The sequence below is a fragment of the Coturnix japonica genome, chromosome 27 (assembly GCF_001577835.2).
Source record: "Coturnix japonica isolate 7356 chromosome 27, Coturnix japonica 2.1, whole genome shotgun sequence".
Lineage (NCBI taxonomy): Eukaryota > Metazoa > Chordata > Aves > Galliformes > Phasianidae > Coturnix > Coturnix japonica.
The window spans coordinates 2396229-2406304 of NC_029542.1; the positions used below are offsets into that span (position 1 = coordinate 2396229).

General features: G+C 53.2%; 1 protein-coding gene across 26 annotated transcripts in view; it reads right to left on the reverse strand.

Annotated features, from left to right (window-relative positions):
* Window positions 1–6638, reverse strand: part of MAPT (microtubule associated protein tau) — a 33765-nt gene extending 27127 nt beyond the window's left edge. For all 26 annotated transcript variants that reach the window (XR_001559635.2, XR_001559637.2, XR_001559636.2 and 23 more), the window contains exon 1: window positions 6525–6638. The gene's annotated coding sequence lies outside the window, so the exon portion shown is untranslated. The remainder of the gene's footprint in view (window positions 1–6524) is intronic.
* Between the last annotated feature and the right edge of the window lie 3438 nt (window positions 6639–10076).

The following is a 10076-nucleotide window of genomic DNA, read 5'->3' on the forward strand; positions in this document are numbered from 1 at the left end:
ATCTGCTCAGGGATGTTTGCAATGTGCCCCAAGCAGGATGGTTAGCACAGCCGGTGGGTTCTCACGACTATCACAATTCTCCTTAATATGAGGTTAGAAGCAAACTGACAGCGCTTATTTTATGCACCAGCAAGCACCACAATACATCGCAGGGTGCAGAACAGACCACGGCTCACTCCCATTTTCCTGCATATAGAAGGGAACTGAGCAGGGCTGGAACACAAACCAGCCCATCCAAGAGGTGATGCACAACCCCTGGCTCTCTGGGTTAAGGTGGCCACTGAGCAACCAGCTCTGCTCCCACCGTCTCCATCTTAGTGCTTTGCAGCACAGCCACGAGCTGTAGGACCCAGCAGAGATGACTGCTCTGCTAATTTGGTTCCTGTAGTGGCACACACGCACACAGCAGCATCCATTTGCTTGGCGAGATGTCTGAAGGCTGCTGCAGGATGGAGTAGAGCCCCGAGCCATCCACGCAGCACGCAGACCATCAGCATGCACTGCACTGGGGAGCTCGTGCTGAATGTTCTGCATTTAAATGGGAAAAAATAGAGTTGATAGTAAGAAGGGAAACCAGGAATCCCCACAGCACTCAGCCACCTCCCTTCCTTTCTCTGCTGCAATGCATGGAGCCCTATGGGGCATGAGCTGCCTTTGCAGGACCCCATGTTGCACTGTGCAGCACCACTGCATGGCAGCTCCATTCCCCTGCCCTGCTGCATGCCCAGCAGTGCCACTGTGTTTGGTGCTGGGCTGCAGCCATGCTGACTCAGGAGACCAATGCACAGCCCCATAGTTTAATGAGACAGAACTCTGCTCACTCCTGTCGATGCATTTGGAGCTGCCTTCCACCTTAGCCAGGTACACACCTCAGCAACACAAGCCTTGTAGCATTGCTGCCATGGACAGTGCATCATCTCACCCCAGAGATGCAAAGAGAAGCAGCACCAGCTGCACCCTGAGCCGCAGCCCCTTCCTGCAGACCCACCAGGAACATGTTTGTCACTTACTTTGATCTCAGCCCTTTCTCTTCCTTTGATTTCACAGCGCTGACAGAGCAGCCAATGCAGGAGATCTGTGAACATTCAAAGCTGCCACCGTAATGAAGATATTAAACACAAGAGATGCTCTGTGACACATCTCCAGCCTGTCAGTGTGAGTGATGCAGTCAGAGCAGACAGGGCAGAGCCAGGAGGGCTCCATGGACACTCAGTGTAGGAGATTCTCTCAGGGCAAAGGAAACATTCAAAGGATCTTTTGGGGTCTTCGTTTCTGAAGTTATTTTGAGCTGTTTCAACACATGGCTGGAAATTAAAACGATGACAGCAGCACCATCTGCTCCAACTACTACCACGGCTGCCATTGCTCTAACAGGGACAGAAAGCCCATCCGAGGGATTAAGCCATAGGGAGCCTCCATGAGAGCTCTGCTGTACAGCACCAGGGCTGCAAGGGGTCACGATGCTGATGTGGCTCCCCCCTTCAAGCACTGGGATCTTACCCTGGGAATAAAGAAACTCAACAGCTCTCAGCCTTGCCAGGCTCTTCAAGGGCTCATCCTTACCCCAACAACCTGCTTTGCCTCCATTCCAAGTTGAGCAATTCAGGCTCAAACTTCCCTATCCACCTGTTAAAAATAAAACTCCTGCGGGGTTTTATCCCCTTTCAGCTCTAAATGCAGCACTGCTGTCACACGGCTGATATGTATGAAGGACAGGCTGCTTTTTCTTGCCTAAAATAATATTGCTCCTGGTCTCAGGTTACGGGGGATCCATTCATGCTCTGTAAGGTCACAGACTGACTCTGATCACCAACACAAAGGCTGGAAGGAACGAGGCTGCTTCTATTGCAGCGTATGAGCACAGCCAGCATCAGAACAGGCCACACCTAGAGGCACCAGTGCTCTGTCATTGCATTACCAAGGCAGGGAGCAGCTGCTGGAAGATGCTGGTCCTGCTCTCATGCTCAGACCATGCAGCAGCAACCCCATCCATCACACCCAGGCTGCTCCAATGGGTGCAGGCAAGTTGTTTTACAGCCACAGCACCAAATAACCCCATTAAGAACTTCAAACAAGCACCGAGAGGCTCCTGGATGCAGACAGAGCACACAGCATGAGCAAGAATAACTAAGGAAATCCATCCCGGAGCCAAGCAGGAACCTCAGACAACCATGACAATAAACCCTATTATTAGGCACAATAAAAGCACTGACATATTTGGGAGATTAAGCATTAAGAAGTGCTTTCGCATTACACACTATTCATAATTCCCTTCCTCTCTTAGCCTGGAGGGAAGGGAGGAGGTAATTCAGCAAGGAAAAGGCAAAATACATGCAAAGCAGGCTGCAAAGCATTCACCCAACAAGGAGCTCAGCAGTGCTGCAGATGCAAGCAGCATCCCTGCATGCCCAGCACAGCACAGCAGCACTGCAGGGCTCTGCCCATGAGATCTGAACCAGAACAGGAAAGATGGATGGGGAGGAAGGTAATGGGACAGATCTGCCTTTGGATAAAGCCCAGCCCTGGGCTCATCACACCACGTGCATCCAGCTCCAGCACAGCCCTCACCCACAGAGGTAACTGAGTCCCTGCAGCTCATCCCACCGTGTGCAGGATCTGCAGAGGAAGGGTAATAAAACACTCAGCACTTTGCACATGAGGTGTGTCAGCAGTGAGAATGGAAGCTGAGCTCTACCTGCAGCTCTGCATCGCTTTCTTTACATCTGACCGCACCAAAGCAAGGTCCGTTTGCAGACAAAAGGGTGTTTTTGAATAGCAAAGGCTCCTCCTGCAATGAAAAACAAGGCCATTCTGCCATCCAGAAGCTCAGCACAGCCGTGCAGATGTGCTGCCCATCACCTCAAGGCCTCCAGGGGCTCCTATCCCCACTGCTCCCACATCTCTGGGCATGGGGCTCAAGGGAGAGGAGGGGACAACGCATCCCTCCTCAGCCTCCAGCTGACTTCATTGCATCTCTCTGTCCCTCTTATCACTCCCATCTCATTGCATCCCTGCTGAGAGCTCACACTGTCCCTGTGCCCATCACCCCAGTGATCCACATGAAAGCAGGTGAGGAATCACTTCCCCATTGCTTTGCTCACTGCCTGACATCTTCACTTTGCCAGATGTGCACAGCTGGCCAGATGTGCTCTGCTCTCAGGAAGGGGGGGTTGAATGAAAGGAGGAGCAGAGCTGCTTGTGGAGCACAGAGCTGACACACCTCCACATCAAAGCCATGCTGGGACAGCCAGGATCTCAGCCAAGCTCGGATGAGACACAAGGAGAAATGCAGGCAAGAACTTCACCACCCCGATCAGCCCCAACTCCTCCGTTGTCAGCTTCACAAGTGCATCCCCAGCACTTCATTGCACTGAAGGCAGTGCCATAAAGCAGACCTGCAGGCCAGCACGAGCACACACGGTGCTGATTCAAGGCTTACAGAAGAGATCTGAGCAGCTGGAGGAATCTCACTTTGCAGCAGGGGACTTGACTGATGAAATCCAAGCAGGCAATTCCAGGCACACAGCCCAGGAGCCACGCAGCAAAGGGCTCCCCAGCACTGAGCAGAACCTCAAGGCACATGCATTAACCCAAAGCCATTAACACCAGTGGTTCTGTCCCCCTCTGCTAAATGCTGGTGCTATTCCACGAGCAGCAGAGCTGAATGCAGCACCCCTTCAGTGCTGCAACCCCACCAGCACAGCACCCAGAGCAGCTCTCATTCAACTTGCAAAGGAAACCCACTCAAGACAAAGGCACAAACATCTCTTCCAGCCTCTGGAGTAAACCACGTATGTTTCCTGCAGGCACCCGCAGCCCAAAGCCACCAAACCTTAAGGCTGGCTGCATAGACTGCTATGGGATGGAGGGCTGCATGGGGCAGCAGTGCAGGTCAGTGAGGGATCCCATAGCTCCCATCCAGCACTGCTGGGAGATGAACGGGGACATCCCCGCGTTGCTCTGCATGGATTAGCAACCCAGCTCCTGTTACTGCTGCAGCTTCCTCCTTTCTTTTCTGTCTCCACATGCAGGCAGGGCTCTGCCAGCAACCAGCGTGTTCTAATACTGCAGGGCTGTGCCTGCAAACCCCAGGGACGATGCCAGGCTGCCTTGAGCCCAAACACCACCATGAAGCTGATGGGGAGGGAGGAGAGACTGCTGGAAGGGCAGAAAAACCTAGAAAGCCATTTAGATGGCATCGCATTGCAATTAAGAGATCCACTGGGAGCTGCTGCCTTTCTCCCAGGACATCAGCAGCCCTTCGGGCAGCAGGGAAGGTGCTGAGCTCAGTGCTCAGTGCTCCCAGTCACACAAGGCTGAGCAAACTGGGCAATACTGGGAGCTGGGCAGCTGCCAGCGCCCTGATTCTTTCTCCACCAATTCATCAAGTGTCAGAGTGCTACAGAGAAAGCAGCAGCCCTCCCAACAGCCAAGCCTCGGTGGTGCATAGAGTTGGCAGAATACCCTCATTCTGCTCAATAGAAAGCCAACACTAAGGCTTTCCTTCAGCTTCACGATTGCATTCCTATTGGGAAACAAGGGAACAGCCACCCCAGGCACCTCCCTGATCCCTGCAAACCCAAAGGGATGCGGGTGGAAGGCTGAGCACTGCACTGCGAGGGGCTCCAGCAGCGATGCCAGGCACACACCCAAGCACACACTGGAAGCATTGGGGTGGGTTGGTACCCCTGTGCTGATGGATACAAGGCTGAGGTATTACATCCAAAGCATTTGAAACGTGGCTTTCTGCTCTCATTCCTGGCTGGCCAAACCCCAAACTGGAGAGAATGAGGATCCAACAGGAGGCAGAGGGGCACCAGAGGGCACCCACCAGCTGCATCAGGTGTCCCTGAGTGCATCCAGCATCATGTTCTCCAAGCCAACAGAGCACAGCCCTGCTTCCATGTGGCTTTTAGGAAGGAAAATGAGGGATGCTGCAGCATTGATGGCCAGGACAGCAAAAAAGACCTTTGCTCATCCCATCTGGGTGCTGCTGGAAATGGGGTTTGTTCAGCACAGCAGACATAGAAGGGAGCAGCAAAGCTCCATAGGAGGAAACAAGACAGGGGAGGAAGCCCAAACGAGCACCGTAATGACTTAAAGCAGCACTTTAAAGGTTGAGTAATGAGGGAGGGAGGGACAAAAGCCCATAGTACTGCTTTGCACGTGCAGATCCAAGCCCATACTCCAGGCTTGCAGCCTCAACAGCGCATTTATCACCTGCATCCCCTCCTGGGGAGCACCCAGAGGGGGCAACACATGGATCCTGTTTGCTTCTGCCTTCATCCCAGCTGATGAAGAAGAACAAAAATCCCCATCTGACCCGCAGTGCCACCAGCCCTGCTGTGCATGGGATGGCACTACTGCAACCAGTGCATTGCATGCTGCTGCTGTGCATTGAGAGCAGGGCTGGAGCAGCAGCTCTCAGGGAGGAGCAGCCTTCATTTGCAGCCTTGCACTTTCATTCATTAACACGGGCAGATCTGATTTAACCCAGGTTTCCCAGTCTGCTCATTCCACTTCTTTCATTTGCGAGCTCTGCCTTCGAGATTGAGCTGCCCTTAAGATCCGACCCTGCAGATGGAGGACAGCCCCATAGCACCAAGCTGGGGGCTCAAAAAGCAAAACCCCACCTGCACCCCCAGCCCCAAACCCCCCACTATGAGCCTCCACCTCCATGGGTGCGCAGAGGGAAGCAGCCGAGCATCCTCTGCACGCCATTGCTTAGGGCAGGGCAATGAGAAAACCCAATGCATTGAACCAGGTGTGAACGACCCCCATGTGCTGCAGGTGGGTCAGCCCACACCTTGGTGGCATAAAGGAGAAGCATCTCAAAGGGGGGGGGGAATAAAACAAAGCGTAACAGGGTTGGGTTATTTCTCCATCCTAAAGGCGTTTTCCATTCTGTTCTCCTGCGGGAAGGTGGGAGCGGTTCTGATGGAGCATAAAGGAGAAAATCCAACTGCAAAAGGCAACGCCTTCAGCATTCGGAATGGGAGATGGGGGGGGGATAAAAGGATGAGGGGGGGGATGAAAAGCCTTCGGTGGGTGACACAGAGCAGCCGGCGCCCATAGGATGGATGTGGGCGGGGACGGGGCGCAGCCCACGGCCGGACCCCCCCCCTCAATAACGGGATGCAAAAAAAATAGCTCCGTTTTTCATTTTCTGCCCTTTTTTTCCCTTCATTTCAACGCAGCCCCCCCCCCATATCGCACACAGCGGCTGCAGAAGATGGCAGTGGGGTGGGGGGGAGGAGGAGGCGCAGCCCCCCCCCCTCTTCATGCCGCAGCCCCCGGCCCCACCTGCCACCAAGAAAACGGCCATAAACGGCTAAAAAACCCCAAGACCCCCATGGGGGCACCGCAATACCCCCCCCCACAACCGGCACCGCACCGTTACCGAGGGGGGGGGGGTCCATCGCTGCTTTAAGGTGATGACGATCGCACCGCAGCCCCCCCCCACATAAAGCCATGCCCTCTACCCATCCCTTAGCGATGTGCCCCCCCCCATTATACCCCCCTACCTGCTGCCCTGCTGTCCGCACCGGAGCCGCTCAGCGAAGTGACAGCGGCGGGGGGCGGGTCGGGAGGGGAGGGGGCGCGCGAGAGCTCCGGAACCTTCGCCGAGCCGGGGGGGGTGGGGGGGGCTATGCGGTAATGCGCATGCGCTAAGAGTCAAGCGCGCTCCCCCCCTTCAGTCCCCGCGCGGCGCTGCCCGGAGAGTTGTGCGCATGCGCAGTGTGCCTTTTGTCTGCGGGAGCGCGCCCGAGCGCGGCCCCGGACAGTAGGGAGCGCGCAGTAGGGTGCGCGCGCGTTGCCCCGCCGCCATTTTGTGGGGCTCCACAACAGATCCTATGGGCTCTACTTCATACAGTGTGGGGTTTCCACACATAAACCCTCTTAGGAACGCTCCTAATGGCTGGGATCACCCCATTCTAATGGCTGTTATCGCCATGAGGCTGCTCCCTCAGCATCCCTGTGTGTAGGCCTCATGAAGGCTCTGCCCCACTAAGGCCTGTACCACAGCACTGAGCTGCAGACAGCACCAAGATGGAAAGCAATGCTGATATAACCCAGGAGAATGGCAATGCTGAGGGACACAGATAGGCTGGATCAATGGGCTGAGGCAAGCTGTATGAGGTTCAATAGGGTTAAGTGTTAAGGGTTAAGTGTTGGGACATGTATTTTGGTCATAAGAACCCCAGGCAACCCTATAGGTTTGGAAAGGTGACTGATGGAAAGGGAGCTTGGTGTGCTGATGTGGGCCAGCAGTGTGGGCCAATAGCATCTCAATTGTACAGTGTGGAAAGTGGGGTTGGGATCTTCTCACTGCTGACAGGATGAGGGGAAACGGCCTCAAATTGCACCAGGAGAAGTTCAGGTTGGATATCAGGACAAACTTCTTTATAGAAGGGGTTTTTAAACACTGGGATGGGCTGCACAGGGAGGTGGTGGAGTCCCCATCCCTGTATGTGCTTCCAGACCATCTGAATGTGCTGCTCAGGAACGTGATTTAGCAAAGGGCCGTTAGTTGGGGTGCCATGGTTGGGTTGCAGTTGGACCTGATGATCTTTAAGGTCTTTTCCAACCAGAGCAATTCTATGATTCTACATCCCTCTAATTGGATTTAGTGGAGAAACTGCAGGAGGGGTCTCCTGTTGGGCTTGGCTTCAGTTTGTTTGTTTTCTTCTTTCCAGCCCCCCCTCCTCTGACAGGTTGTGGAAGAGAAAACTCAATGAGGATAAAAGCAGCAGCTCCACAGCTCTGCAAAGCAGCACAGACATGGACATCATGCCTTGGAATGAAGGTCTCCAGGTGCCTCACACCAAGGCTCAGAGCCCTTCTCTTTCTGCAGTCAGTAATTGCATAAGCACCAAGAGCAGTCAGATTATTGGTATGAAGTAGAAGCAGACATTTGGGGGTAAAAAGGGGGATTTATGGAAATCTCACTCTGTGAGACAGGTAGTTTTTAGAAGTCGAAAGGAACAAGTGATGCATCTGAACCCAAGGAGGGGCTCTTTCCTGCCTGATTTTGAGCTGTTGTAGAAAGAAACTGGCATGCTTTGAGACTTGTAAGATAAATAATTCTGTGCTCCAAGGGGGATCCATCCTTTTGCAAGCAGCTCGAGCCCAAATCTGGAGCAGCAGCTCTTCCTACAGGCAGCACAGATACAGCAGGAGCTGCTGGATCAGCTGAGCACCCTCTGATGGTGCTGTTCCCTCCTTCAAAGGGGGACAAGAACTCATCTTTGCTGAATTATTCCAGGTTCCCAGGGGCTGAAACCCTTCAGCACTCAGGAAATCACAGGCTGGGAGGTATTTACAGTCCCTATGATGCTCAGGCACAGCCTCTATTCCCACAGCTTGGCCAGTTAGAAGATCTGCTGATGGACCACAGCACAGCAAGCAGCAGAAACTCAAGGATCCATATAGCATACACTCCTTCAGGTCTGTGGTGCTACGAGCTAGGAACCAATCAATGCCTAACATCAAAAGGTATCCTGTATACATCCAAAGGTATCCTATATACATCCAAAGGTATCCCGTATACATCCAAAGGTATCCCATATACATCCAAAGGTATCCCATATACATCCAAAGGTATCCCGTATACATCCAAAGGTATCCCGTATACATCCAAAGGTATCCCGTATACATCCAAAGGTATCCCGTATACATCCAAAGGTATCATTTAAGAAGGAAAGCAGCAGCTTTATATTCCACCCTGCTTCCCCATTCATAACACGGAGCTGTTTTATAACTTGTTTCCCTGCTGCTTCCAGCTCTTCCTGGCTGCTGCTACAGGAGGTGAAACAGTTTCTCTGCCTGCAGAGCTACAGCTGTGGGCTGAGTTCTGGGTTACAGTGGTTTTAAGCCTGACCTCCCCAGAGCCTTATCTATCTGCAAGCTGCTTCATTTCAGTCCCTTAATTCAGATTAAGGATGGCTTTTGCAAAACCATCACGATCCCAGTTGAAATAAATACTCAAGATTCCGTGCTAGCTAAATTCCATTACCTTACCATTTCCAGATCCCTTTTGCAAGCCGGCCATTAAACCTCACCTAAAAAATGGAAACAGCCTCTAATGGTTTAATGTTGAATGGTTTGCAGGATGCTTTGGATTTGATCTTCCCAAATCAATTGCAGATGCTGCAGCCCCCAGCTATTAGATGAAGGCCATTCCCCCCCCTATAACACGCAGAGCCCAGCACCTACAGACAGCAGGCAGTGCCTCTAATAGATTGTTATCATTATATTTGCTAATTAATCCTCGTTCTCTCTCTAAACTCCACTCAAGGGCTTTCCGGATCATCGTAACGCTGCACTTAAGAGGCTGAGGAAGTTCCAGGACGTTATGTGACCTCGTGGGGATTGGGATGGCTTCACATCCTTCACTTCACAAGCTCAGGACTCATTAATTGCCATCGGGGCAGGAAACGCTCACAAAGCTCTCGGTGCTGCTGTGCCTGAGTATAAATTGGTGCCGTGTTGGTGGCTCTGAGCACCACAGGATGGCACTCGGAGTGGAGCAGAGATACAGACTCCAGGTTAAAGGTAGGGAAGACTCGGTCGTGCTGCCATCAGCTCACACTGCAGCGCTGCTCCCATCCCCTTCTGAGATGGAAAGAAGAGCAGGAATTAAAGGAGAGCTGGCTGCTCTGTGCTCCCCATCCTTAGCAATGGAACCACACACTGCTATTAAGCACAGGGAGGACCCCAGCCCCTAACAGGTAACAGAGCAGGTTCTTATTACCCGCCCCATCCCCTAACAGGTAACAGAGCAGGCTCTTATTACCCGCAGGTGCTTTGGGGCTGCTAAGCACGGCACCTTTAGCTGCATTATCCTTTAATGCAAGGGACTGAGGAGCCCCCTCCTCACATCAGCTGCTCCTAAGCAGACAGACCAGAAGCCCAAGCCCTCACCTGCCCCCCCCAGCCCCCTTTTCAGCCCCAGGAAGGACCCTTTTACCCTTTTCAGCCCCATTTCCAGCCCCATTTCCCCCCACCCCTCTCTCCCCCCATCCCCACTCCCCCCTATGTCCTCCAGCCCAGCAGGGGGCGCTGTGGTGCCGCAT